Below are 12,914 nucleotides of genomic sequence, written 5' to 3' on the forward strand. Positions count from 1 at the left end.
TGAAGATATAGCTCAACTTAATTTCTTTGTGAATGGAATCAAGCCTGAGGTGAAGATGTTATTAGATGCAGCAGCTGGTGGCACCATGATGACTGTGAGTCCAGAAGAGGCCACTCAAATTATAGAGTCTTTGGCATCTTCTGATCAACAAGCAGAGCATGGAAGACATCAATCTCATAGAAGAGGAGTTCTTGATCTTAACACTAATGATGCAATCCTTGCTCAGAATAAGCTGCTATCTCAACAAATTGAAGCATTGACTAAGCAGATGGCCAAGATTCCACAACAGCTTCATGCTATTGCTTCTTTTTCAACCCAACAAAATCCTCCCTTAAAATGTGATTTTTGTGGAGGAGATCATCCCAATGGTCACTGTTCAGAAATTCCAAATGAAGAAGAGGTCAACTATGTGGGGAACCAACAACAAGGAGGTAATTTTAATTCCCGTAATTATAGCACTAACAATTATATGCAGGGAAATCAAGGTTGGAGAAGCAACAATAACAACCAAGGTTATGGATGGAGGAATGAAGTTGGACCATCCAATAGGCCACCACCACAACAACAACAACAACACCAGCCTGCTTATCCTTCTATGCATGAAAGAACCAGCAAATTGGAGGATACTCTGAACCAGTTTATGCAGGTATCTATGAACAACCAGAAGAATACAGAGGCATCCATCAAGAACTTGGAGGTGCAGGTGGGTCAGCTAGCTAAACAATTGGCTGACATGTCTAAAGGCCCATTTTCAGCCAATACCATGACCAACCCCAAGGAGTATTGCCAAGCTATAACAACAAGAAGTGGGAAGGTAGTTGGTGAAGATGTTGGAGTGAGTGAGAACAATGAGGATGCTGAGAATGAGAAAGAAAATGTTGAATTGACGGGGGTTGAGGAAGAGATTGAGAAGAATGAGGAAGAAAAAAATAAGAGTGAGAGTGTAAATAATGAGAAAATAAGAGAGAAAAATGAGATTGAGAAGGAGAAGAATAAAAAGAAGGGCAAGGAAGTTAGTTCTACTGTTCCTATTAAAGACTTACCTTACCCTCATGCCCCATCTAAGAAAGAGAAGGAAAGACAATTTGCAAGGTTTCTGGACATCATCAAGAAGCTACAAATTAATATTCCTTTCACTGAAGCCATGGAACAAATGACTACATATGCCAGGTTCATGAAGGGATTGTTAACTAAGAAGAAAAGAATTCTTGAAGAAGAGACTGTGGAGCTTGAGGCAGGTTGCAGTGCTATTATACAAAAGTCTCTACCTCAAAAGTCCAGAGACCCAGGCAGTTTCACTCTTCCTGTATCAATTGGTAATCTATCAGTGGGTAAGGCACTTTTAGACCTTGGAGCCAGCATTAACTTAATGCCTTTATCCATGCTGAAGAAGATAGGAGAAGTAGAAGTGAGACCTACAAGAATGACCTTACAGTTGGCAGACAGATCTATTAAGCTTCCATATGGCATAGTGGAAGATATGATAGTAAAGGTCGACAAGTTCATGTTTCCAGTTGATTTTGTGATCATGGACATGGAAGAAGATTTGGAAGTCCCACTAATTCTGGGCAGACCCTTCATGAAGACAGCTAGAGTTATCATAGACATGGATGATGGAAAGCTGAAGGTGAGAGTCCAAGATGAGGAAGTGAGTTTCAATGTATTTGAAACAACGAAGTTTCCAAAAGGCAACAAAGATTGCTTTAGAATTGATGTATTAGATGATGTGTACTTGGAAACTCAAAATGATTTCAAGAGCTCATTGCCACTAGAGAAGGCTTTGCCTATCTCTAATGAAGAATTGGAAAAGGTCATTGGTAAAGCTTGTCATCTTCCAGTGGGATTGGAACATAAAGCATTTTGGGCTTTGAAGGCCTTAAATTATGATTTGAAGGCAGTAGGGGAGAAAAGAAAGCTTCAATTGCATGAATGGGAAGAAAGGAGATTGAAAGCTTATGAGTCTTTTAAGTCCTACAAGCACAAAGCCAAGATATATCATGACAAGAAGATTCTGAATAGGAACTTCCAACCTGGCCAGCAGGTATTATTGTTCAATTCCAGGTTGAAACTCTTCCCTGAGAAGATCAAATCTAAGTGGTCAGGTCTTTTCTCAATTAAATCTGTCAAATCCTATGGAGCCATTGAACTTGAAGATCCTGCCTCTGGAAGGAATTGGCTAGTTAATGGTAAGAGGCTCAAGCATTATTTGGGTGGTGAGGTGGAGAGATCCACTACCAGCACATATTTGAAGGAGCCATGAACAAACAGGATTGTCAAGCTAAAGACATTAAATTAGCACGTTCTTATTTTGATTTCTATTTTTAGATTCCCAATTTAGTTTGAATAGTAAGTAATTAAGAGTTTTTGTTCATAGAATTGCTTGATATCAGTATGAATGTTGCTTGATGATTTCCATGATTGTGTTTTGCTAATTTCATATCTTGGTTACTACTTGTTGTGTTATTTAGGCTTCATGAGTAAATGATATGGTAGTATCAATGCATGTTTGAATGTATGATATTCATGTATCATTGCATATCTTATATTTTGTGTGTCATGTTAGTTGCACTTGGTTAATTGTGTGATTGTTTGTGTTAATTATGAGTTCATTATAGCTGTTAAAAATGTGGGAGTGTAGGAACAAGTTTTAGAGAGGTTGAGAGCTATAAAAGAGTGAAAAGGAAGTAAAAATTTCAAGTTTCAAGTCTCAGGGCTGCAGCCTTCATTCACGGCTGCAGCGGATTTAGCAGAAAAACTTGAAAAAAAATTTTCTGATATGAGGGCTCAAGCCCCGGATCCAAGGCTCAAGCCTTAATTTTCTGTTTCACGTCCAGGGGTCCAGAGCTGCAGCCCTCATTCACGGCTGCAGCGGTAACTCTCTGCCAAGCTCCACATGAGAGCAAAAAAAAAAAAAAAAAAAAAAAAAAAAAAAAAAAAAAAACGTCCAGGGGTCCAGAGCTGCAGCCCTCATTCACGGCTGCAGCGGTAACTCTCTGCCAAGCTCCACATGAGAGCAAAAAAAAAAAAAAAAAAAAAAAAAAAAAAAAAAAAAAAAAAAAAAACGCAGCTGCAGCTCCGATTTTCAAGCCCAAGCTCAATATCTCTGCCATCATTGCAGCTGCAGCTCTAGAATCATGGCTGCAGCCCCAGGTTCAAATGCCCAAAATTTTTAAGTGATTTTAAGACCCATTTTCCACTTCCAAGCTACGAATACACTTCTCTTCACTCTCTTTTCATGTTCTCAACCTCTAAACCCTTCCACACTCTCTTATACTCCCACTCTCTTCTCATGAGTCTCTCTTGTTGGTAGGAGATTAATGAAATATTTCATAGTTCTCTTCTCCTTCAAATCACACTTAAAAGGAAGTCTCTATCCATGGCCTACTTTAGAAACCCTTGTTGACCAAATTTTATGGCCTGGGGACAGTCCTATATACTTAGGAGGGGGTGGAGTGCAACAGTCAGGAGTTCATAGTGCACAACTTGCTGCTGAGCATGGACAGGAAGAGGAAGTTGAGAGAGATGAAGAAGCAGAGGAAGAAGAGGAAGGAGAAGAAGAGGAATCCGAGTCAGAGGATTTTTGAGACAGACGTGGAGAAAAGTTCATTTTAATTTTTTGCAATTTTAAATTTTAGTATTTAAATATTATGGTGGTTTATTGCTAGCTTGTTCAGTTTAAACTATCTGTTTGTTTTGTGTTAGTTATGGTTTTATGTGTTGGATGTTATAATTATGCATGTGTTGTTTTGGCTTGTGGTGCTTAGATCAAGTACTAATAAACGTTTGGGGTTTTTGTGGAAAGTCACTAGTTTGTGAATAATCACTGACTATTGAAACACTCAGTTCTTTTTGAAAGACAAGTCAAGTTGTTTCAAATCAGCAAGAAGAAAACTTTCATCTTTAAACTCACCGAAAAAAAAAAAGTGTTGTTAATACTCATCTTTTGGTTGCACTCTATCATTTATGCATAATCTTAGAATTCATGAGCATCTCTTTAACTTGACATGAAAGGTCAGTGGTTGGATTTATTGAGCCAAGCCAGTGAGTGAGAACACCCAATACATACACTTATATGTTTGAGAGTCACCATCATAGCATATGTGTATGCATTGTTTGATTCTTGAAATTGTTGCTCTTGTAAGAAATGTTGGAAAAGATCAAGGCATTATGTTGTTCATATTGAAGATCTGTTAAACCTAGAACCAAACAGCTAACCTTCATTTGAGAAAAATCTTTGTTTGAAACCCATTTGAGCATTACCCTTTATTCAACCCTTAAGCCTATACCAATCATAAATTCCTCACCCTAACCAAACCTTAGAGAGCATGATGAAAATGATTGTGGGTTAAGTTGGGGGGAGTGAAAATTGTCAAAGGTTGAAGAAAAAGAAAAGAAATACCATGTTGTGAAGTGTTAAAGTGAGAATTACATCTCTAATGTTATCATTGTACTGTACAACTCCATTCAAAATAGCTTCATAAAAAGTTAAAAAAAAAAAGTTTAAAAAAAAAAAAAAAAAAAAAAAAAAAACTAAGTTAATGTACAAAAAGTCTCAAAAGAGGTGGGATTCTTGCAATTGAGTCAATAGATTGTGAGGGTAAATATGGGAAAAGTGAAGGTAGAAATTGGGCCGAGAGATATGGTTGGAGTTGAAAATTGAAGAGTGAATAAATTTTGAGTCTTGTTGCTTATGTTTATTGTGCTCTCTAGAGTTTGAACTTTGAACCTTGTTTAACTAGAAAAATCATATTTCTTTGTTAACCAAGCCCCATTACAACCATCAAAAGACCTTGAGATCCTTCATCTTCTTTTCAAGAGTGGTAATGGAGAGATGATATCAATGCTTATGTTCATAGAAATGATGAGTGTAGTTGAGAGAAACACTCACCCAAGGAGAGATACACCAGTGAGGAGTATTTATTCAATCACTGATTCATAGTGCTCAAGTTTGTGATTTGATTTGTGAATTCTTTGATTAAGTATGTTTGAAAATGTGGCACCTCAAGTGAGTAGGAATTAATTTGATGAAGGTGAATTAATTGATGACTTATTCTCTTGTTGATATAAAAGCAATTTGTGAATTAGAAAGTGTTGTCAATTTGTAGTCATAGTGGAACCTTTGTTTGGGGACAAACAAATGAGTAAGTTGGGGGGAGTTGATAAGTGCTCAAATTGCATATTTTTATGCTTAATTTGGCACTTATTTTGGATGAGATATAAGTAATTTTGGTTATGTTTGACCCTCCAAATAGATGAACTAAGATTAATCTAAGGAGTTACAAGAGTGTAGTTTCTTTGGCTAAAAATATTTCCTTTTTGTGTAGGTTTTTGATGAAATTGGAAATCCAAGGCTATAGCCCCAAAACCAGAGCTGCAGCCATGAAGCATGAACCAAAAAGAAGTGTTCCAGAGAGTTGGAGCTGCAGCCCCCATTCCAGAGCTGCAGCCTTGGAGCTTTGTGCGTATATGGACCAATTCCAGAGAGTTGGAGCTGCAGCCCCCATTCCAGAGCTGCAGCCTTGAAGCCTTGTGCGTATGGAAACCAATTCCAGAGAGTTGGAGCTGCAGCCCCCATTCCAGAGCTGCAGCCTTGAAGCCTTGTGCGTATGGAAACCAATTCCAGAGAGTTGGAGCTGCAGCCCCCATTCCAGAGCTGCAGCCTTGGGTTAAAAATCCCAACTTTTCCTTGGACAGAACATATGTGGGGCCCAAAATTAAGGAGAAAAATAGTGGGGGACAAAAATTAAGGAAAGAAACAAGAAGCACATGAGCACTAAATTAAAAAGAAAGACAAGGGGCCTTAAATTAAGGAGAAACAAACAAGGAAAAAGGGAAAAATAATTAGTGGTTTTCCACTAATTGAACCACTAATGGAGGCTACAGCTGGACATCCACTAGGCTACAGCTAGAGACCAATTGGAGGGGGCAAGTGTTCTTTTTAGTAACACACAGATTGGGGGGCTAGAGCATACACACGTAGGAGGGCTCCCAAAACCTCTGTTTTTCATCTGCAACTTTGTACTCTCTTATGGAATTTGCTGCAGAATTTGTAATGGCCATGAGTGGCTAATTTCATTGAGGATTGGTTGGATGTAACTACTAACTCTTCTCCTTCTTAAATATATGCATTTTAATCTCATTATTTGTGTATGATTCTTTACTTAATGCTTATATCGGCTTGATCACCCGTTGTATGAATTTTTGGTTTTTGAATCCAGTTGGAAAACGTTTTTGAAAACCCGAACTGAATCTTGCACCTAATCAATTCTTGTTCTAGGGATAGACTTGATTTGGTTAGTCACATTGTTCAAGTTCTTGTTCTTAATGCGAAGTGTTGAACTCAAAACATAGAGGAATCATGTTTTGAGCTTAATGACTTTAGGATTCAACCTTGAGGAATCTTGTTGGATTACTTAATGAACGTGGAAATAATGGAATTAGAATAGCATTTATTTTAAGAAGATCTATGAGTTAGCAAGTGCTTCCGAACCAATCCTTGTTTCTTAATCATTGTCCTTATTACATTTGTTTTATTGTGTTGTTTTAATCTATTTTCACTCATCTGCAATTTGAACATCATTTTCTTAGAAATCATTAGAGTAAGAATTACTAATCACTCAAATCCCTGAGGACGATCTTTAAATACTACTTCGAAACTTGGTTCACTTGCCAAGTGATAGGTTTGCGAAAAAAAACCCCATCAAGTTTCTGCTTCCAATCTTCTTCCCATTTCTTCTTCCTAGAGTTCAGGTTTTTACACCAAGGTAAGGGAAGTTAGTTGTTTGTGATGGATTGTTTAGAAATGAGCTAAAAACTTACTTGATGACTGATTATTGTGGATTGATGGTGATGTTTGATGAAATTCCATTTTATGGGGTTTGATGAAAATTTGGGGATTTTGATGATTGATGCATGTATGTTGTAATTGTTGATGTTTTTGAGTTGTAGGTGGTTGGTAGATCATGTTTTGGGGGTAAACATTGATGGATTATAGTTGGAAAATGTAAAGGGAAGCCATGGAAGTGTAGAATTTCTGCACTTGGTGCTGAAACGAAAAAGGAAGCCCAGGAGAAAATGAGCTGGCAGAGAGTTACAGCTAAAGCGCTGGATTTAGCGCTGCAGCGGTGGGCCTAGATGACCGAATTTGGTCTTGAGGTCTTCATGAAAGTTGTAGCCCTGGATGTTAGCTTTCCAATGGAGTTGGAATCACCCAAAAAGGAGGTCTAGAACTCTAGATATGGCAGTTTTAGTGAAGAGAGGTCAGGCTGCCAGCATTGGTTATAGCTGTTTCGGTTTTTATAATTTTTCACAAGGTAGATGAAATAATTTGGACTCGATGTCTTCATGAGAATTGTAGAACATCTTCTTATCTTTCATATGAGATAAGGATTAGTATGATAGGAGTACTATAACTCCATATATGTCTGTTTTAGTGAAGAGGGGTCAAGCTGCCAGTATTCCTTATAGTTGTTTCGGTTTTTATCATTTTTAACATGGTAGATGAAGGAATTAGGATTTGGTGTCTTCATAAGAGTTATAGGAAATCTTCTTATCTTTAATATGAGATAAGGATGAGCCTGATAGGATCATTATAACTCCAGATATGCTATGATTAGTAATGGTTGTCACTTCACAATGAGTGATTAAAATATGTTGAAGGTTGTTTGGGATGTGTTATTTAATGAATATGTTGACTAATATTGATTAATGTTGTTGAGACGAGTTGAGTTGTATTAGTGGTACATTGTTGTAAGATGCTATTTTGAGCTGTACGGTTGTGTTGTGTTGTGTGTTAATATTGGTGGTTGTAGGCCGTAAGGCTGAGTTGTTGTAGGCCGAAAGGCTGAGTTGTTGTAGGCCGAAAGGCTGAGTTGTTGTACGCCGCAAGGCTGAGTTGTTGTAGGCCGAAAGGCTGAGTTGTTGTATGAGATCTCCGAGTTGATATACATGACGACGCATTATATGAATATTGATGACCATGTTGAAAAATCAATGGGATGTAAGTTGATGAAGTGTTGATAGTTGTGGTTATTTATATTTCTTAAATTTTCTATATGTTATTTCTTTTATACTAGCTTACCCTTTTGTTGTTTTCATGTGGTTGGACTGCAATGATCATACTATGTATGGGAGCAGAGCAGGGATAGGTGGTGTATTTTTAGCTGGAAGGTGGAGCTGAATCTTTTTGGATGCTTTGTTTGTTTTCAGTCACTTGGCATAGTGACTTTTGATGAAATGTTTGTATTGTACGCCCTAACTCTAGTTGGATTGGAACATTCGTATATATTTATATTCTAGATCCTATATTTATATACTCGTTCTATTCTACCTAGTGTTTCCGGTGTGCTGCGGTTGTGAGTGTAGTTTTCGCAAACCTATCACTTGGCAAGTGAACCAAGTTTCGAAGTAGTATTTAAAGATCGTCCTCAGGGATTTGAGTGATTAGTAATTCTTACTCTAATGATTTCTAAGAAAATGATGTTCAAATTGCAGATGAGTGAAAATAGATTAAAACAACACAATAAAACAAATGTAATAAGGACAATGATTAAGAAACAAGGATTGGTTCGGAAGCACTTGCTAACTCATAGATCTTCTTAAAATAAATGCTATTCTAATTCCATTATTTCCACGTTCATTAAGTAATCCAACAAGATTCCTCAAGGTTGAATCCTAAAGTCATTAAGCTCAAAACATGATTCCTCTATGTTTTGAGTTCAACACTTCGCATTAAGAACAAGAACTTGAACAATGTGACTAACCAAATCAAGTCTATCCCTAGAACAAGAATTGATTAGGTGCAAGATTCAGTTCGGGTTTTCAAAAACGTTTTCCAACTGGATTCAAAAACCAAAAATTCATACAACGGGTGATCAAGCCGATATAAGCATTAAGTAAAGAATCATACACAAATAATGAGATTAAAATGCATATATTTAAGAAGGAGAAGAGTTAGTAGTTACATCCAACCAATCCTCAATGAAATTAGCCACTCATGGCCATTACAAATTCTGCAGCAAATTCCATAAGAGAGTACAAAGTTGCAGATGAAAAACAGAGGTTTTGGGAGCCCTCCTACGAAATTCCATTGACACAGATTGGGGGGCTGCAGCATACACACGAAGAAGGGAACCCAAATTCTCTGGTTTTTCACTTCCAACTTTGTACTCTCTTATGGAATTTGCTGCAGAATTTGTAATGGCCATGAGTGGCTAATTTCATTGAGGATTGGTTGGATGTAACTACTAACTCTTCTCCTTCTTAAATATATGCATTTTAATCTCATTATTTGTGTATGATTCTTTACTTAATGCTTATATCGGCTTGATCACCCGTTGTATGAATTTTTGGTTTTTGAATCCAGTTGGAAAACGTTTTTGAAAACCCGAACTGAATCTTGCACCTAATCAATTCTTGTTCTAGGGATAGACTTGATTTGGTTAGTCACATTGTTCAAGTTCTTGTTCTTAATGCGAAGTGTTGAACTCAAAACATAGAGGAATCATGTTTTGAGCTTAATAACTTTAGGATTCAACCTTGAGGAATCTTGTTGGATTACTTAATGAACGTGGAAATAATGGAATTAGAATAGCATTTATTTTAAGAAGATATATGAGTTAGCAAGTGCTTCTTTCGCAAACCTATCACTTGGCAAGTGAACCAAGTTTCGAAGTAGTATTTAAAGATCGTCCTCAGGGATTTGGGTGTTTAGTAATTCTTTCTCTAATGATTTATACGAAATTGATGTTCAAATTGTAGATGAGTGAAAATAGATTAAAACAACAAAATAAAACAAACGTAGTAAGGTCAATGATTAAGAAACAAGGATTGGTTCGGAAGCACTTGCTAACTCATATATCTTCTTAAAATAAATGCTATTCTAATTCCATTATTTCCACGTTCATTAAGTAATCCAACAAGATTCCTCAAGGTTGAATCCTAAAGTCATTAAGCTCAAAACATGATTCCTCTATGTTTTGAGTTCAACACTTCGCATTAAGAACAAGAACTTGAACAATGTGACTAACCAAATCAAGTCTATCCCTAGAACAAGAATTGATTAGGTGCAAGATTCAGTTCGGGTTTTCAAAAACGTTTTCCAACTGGATTCAAAAACCAAAAATTCATACAACGGGTGATCAAGCCGATATAAGCATTAAGTAAAGAATCATACACAAATAATGAGATTAAAATGCATATATTTAAGAAGGAGAAGAGTTAGTAGTTACATCCAACCAATCCTCAATGAAATTAGCCACTCATGGCCATTACAAATTCTGCAGCAAATTCCATAAGAGAGTACAAAGTTGGAAGTGAAAAACCAGAGAATTTGGGTTCCCTTCTTCGTGTGTATGCTCAAATTTCTGACATCATTGATAAGTGCTCAAATTGCATATTTTTATGCTTAATTTGGCACTTATTTTGGATGAGATATAAGTAATTTTGGTTATGTTTGACCCTCCAAATAGATGAACTAAGATTAATCTAAGGAGTTACAAGAGTGTAGTTTCTTTGGCTAAAAATATTTCCTTTTTGTGTAGGTTTTGATGAAATTGGAAATCCAAGGCTATAGCCCCAAAACCAGAGCTGCAGCCATGAAGCATGAACCAAAAAGAAGTGTTCCAGAGAGTTGGAGCTGCAGCCCCCATTCCAGAGCTGCAGCCTTGGAGCTTTGTGCGTATATAGACCAATTCCAGAGAGTTGGAGCTGCAGCCCCCATTCCAGAGCTGCAGCCTTGGAGCTTTGTGCGTATATAGACCAATTCCAGAGAGTTGGAGCTGCAGCCCCCATTCCAGAGCTGCAGCCTTGAAGCCTTGTGCGTATGGAAACACTTCCAGAGCTGCAGCCCCCATTCCAGAGCTGCAGCCTTGGGTTAAAAATCCCAACTTTTCCTTGGACAGAACATATGTGGGGCCTAAAATTAAGGAGAAAAATAGTGGGGGACAAAAATTAAGGAAAGAAACAAGAAGCACATGAGCACTAAATTAAAAAGAAAGACAAGGGGCCTTAAATTAAGGAGAAACAAACAAGGAAAAAGGGAAAAATAATTAGTGGTTTTCCACTAATTGAACCACTAATGAAGGCTACAGCTGGACATCCACTAGGCTACAGCTAGAGACCAATTGGAGGGGGCAAGTGTTCTTTTTAGTAACACACAGATTGGGGGGCTGAGGATACACACGAAGGAGGGAACCCAAATTCTCTGGTTTTTCACTTCCAACTTTGTACTCTCTTATGGAATTTGCTGCAGAATTTGTAATGGCCATGAGTGGCTAATTTCATTGAGGATTGGTTGGATGTAACTACTAACTTTTCTCCTTCTTAAATATATGCATTTTAATCTCATTATTTGTGTATGATTCTTTACTTAATGCTTATATCGGCTTGATCACCCGTTGTATGAATTTTTGGTTTTTGAATCCAGTTGGAAAACGTTTTTGAAAACCCGAACTGAATCTTGCACCTAATCAATTCTTGTTCTAGGGATAGACTTGATTTGGTTAGTCATATTGTTCAAGTTCTTGTTCTTAATGCGAAGTGTTGAACTCAAAACATAGAGGAATCATGTTTTGAGCTTAATGACTTTAGGATTCAACCTTGAGGAATCTTGTTGGATTACTTAATGAACGTGGAAATAATGGAATTAGAATAGCATTTATTTTAAGAAGATCTATGAGTTAGCAAGTGCTTCCGAACCAATCCTTGTTTCTTAATCATTGTCCTTATTACATTTGTTTTATTGTGTTGTTTTAATCTATTTTCACTCATCTGCAATTTGAACATCATTTTCTTTTAAATCATTAGAGTAAGAATTACTAATCACTCAAATCCCTGAGGACGATCTTTAAATACTACTTCGAAACTTGGTTCACTTGCCAAGTGATAGGTTTGCGAAAAAACCCCATCAAGTTTCTGGCGCCGTTGCCGGGGATTTTGGTGCTATTTAGTAATTTTTAATCTTGTGATTTAGTAATTTTGTAAATTATTTTGTGAATACTTTGAATAGAGATATTTGTCTTGCTGTATTTTTTTTTTTTTTTGGATTCACCTTCCTGTGCAGATTTCTTAAAATTGTATGAGAGGAAAAACTCCAGCTGAAGAATTGCATTTTGACCCTGAAATTGAAAGAACAGCAAGGAGGAATAATAGCAGAACAAGAAGGCTGAGACAGTTAGAGAGAATCCTAGAACAACAGCAAGATTTTCTAAATTCTTCTACTTCATCAAATCAACCAATGGCTGAAGACGGAACAGGAAATAATAATGGTGGAAATGGACCAACTAGGCCTCCCAGAAGGACCCTAGGTGATTATGCACAACAACATGGTCCTAGACATTTCTCTAGTATTGCAGCTCCAAACACTTCTAGAGCCATGGAGATGAAACCTGCTTTCCTTACTTTGGTTAGCTCACAACAATTTGCTGGCCTTGATCATGAAGACCCATACTCACACCTATCAAATTTCTATGAGTTATGTGGAACTATGGGAATTCCTAAGGCTGATGAGGAAGCTGTATATTTGAGGTTGTTTCCATTTTCTTTGACAGGAAAAGCTAAAGTTTGGTTACAATCTCACCCAAATCAAAGTTTGACAAGCTGGGGTGATGTGGAAAATAAGTTTGTGAACCGATTCTATCCTTCATCCAAGTATATTAAGGCCAAGTCAGAAATCACTACTTTCAGGCAAGGTGCAGATGAACCATTCTGTGAAGCCTGGGAGAGATTTAAGTCATTGCTCAGAAAATGTCCTAACCATGGGTTTGAAGATATAGCTCAACTTAATTTCTTTGTCAATGGAATCAAACCTGAGGTGAAGATGTTATTGGATGCAGCAGCTGGTGGCACCATGATGACTGTGAGTCCAGAAGAGGCCACTCAAATTATAGAGTCTTTGGCATCTTCTGATCAACAAG

The 12,914-nt window shown here is 37.2% G+C and overlaps 1 non-coding gene across 1 annotated transcript; it reads right to left on the minus strand.

The window, feature by feature from the left end:
- Positions 1-12,656: 12,656 nt before the first annotated feature.
- Positions 12,657-12,762, minus strand: LOC145956639 (small nucleolar RNA R71). Its single transcript, XR_014432878.1, has one exon. It is a non-coding gene; the product is annotated as a small nucleolar RNA R71 (small nucleolar RNA).
- Positions 12,763-12,914: the final 152 nt, after the last annotated feature.

Source organism: Cajanus cajan, chromosome 3 (assembly GCF_000230855.2).
Source record: "Cajanus cajan strain Asha chromosome 3, NIPB_CcT2T_4, whole genome shotgun sequence".
Lineage (NCBI taxonomy): Eukaryota > Viridiplantae > Streptophyta > Magnoliopsida > Fabales > Fabaceae > Cajanus > Cajanus cajan.